The sequence below is a fragment of the Rousettus aegyptiacus genome, unplaced genomic scaffold (assembly GCF_014176215.1).
Source record: "Rousettus aegyptiacus isolate mRouAeg1 unplaced genomic scaffold, mRouAeg1.p scaffold_m13_p_7, whole genome shotgun sequence".
Classification (NCBI taxonomy): Eukaryota; Metazoa; Chordata; class Mammalia; order Chiroptera; family Pteropodidae; genus Rousettus; species Rousettus aegyptiacus.
In genome coordinates, this window is record NW_023416310.1 from 56,973,554 (window position 1) to 56,974,435 (window position 882).

General features: G+C 45.6%; 1 pseudogene; it reads right to left on the bottom strand.

Moving 5' to 3' along the window:
* Nucleotides 1–422: 422 nt before the first annotated feature.
* LOC118605918 lies at nucleotides 423–541 on the bottom strand (annotated as a pseudogene).
* Between the last annotated feature and the right edge of the window lie 341 nt (nucleotides 542–882).

The following is an 882-nucleotide window of genomic DNA, read 5'->3' on the forward strand; positions in this document are numbered from 1 at the left end:
TACCTAACCTCTCTGAGCTTCAGCTTCCTTACCTGTGAAATGCATTCCTGAGTGCTCATATTCTATGGATTGTTAGAAAGTTTAAGTAAGAACATTCTCAAGCATTTCTCAAAATTACTGGTTCATAGAAGACCTCCCATAAGTGTGTGCTGCTGTCAATTGAACATCCCCCAGTTGATGGAGCCTCAAAGGAAGATGTCCCACACCCTGGCCATCCTAAGAGGGATAGGGGCATTTGGGAGTTGGGATACTTGGCAACGTGGGAAAAACTACTTGCAGTCATGTTATATGTTGGGTTATATGAGTCAAATATCTTTTTTAAATTTTTTAATTTTTTTAGGTGTAGCAACCCTTGGTTGACCTCACAGATCACAAGGACCTTGTCAGCTTACAATCCCTTATTTTTTTTATTTTACGTTTTATGCCTATAGCACCTGGTCTTCCTAGGTGGTCTCCCATCCAAGCACTAACCAGGCCCGACCCTGCTTAGCTTCTGAGAACAGACGGGATCGGGCTTGTTCAGGGAGGCATGGCCGTAGACATATCTTTTTATATTTCTTGGCAAAATGCTTGTAAAATAGAGCGATCAGGGGCCCTGAACAACCAGGGTAGTTAACATACGAGGGACAGTGACTCGAGGGAAGAAGGTGCCAGAAGGGAAGGTGCTAAAAAGAAGCTATAACCATAGCTCAGTGCTGTCTAAATAGTGCCGAGTCCAGTTTCCCTGTGGCCTTGAGGCAGGGCTGGCGAACACGCTAGAGAGGTGAGGTGGAAGCAGCATGGGTGCTGGTGTCTGCAGTCCTGAGTTCCAGTCTTATCTCTGACTTTTATGAGGTGAATGAACTGGGAGGGTCACTGAAGTTCCCTGAGCCTTAGCTTCAC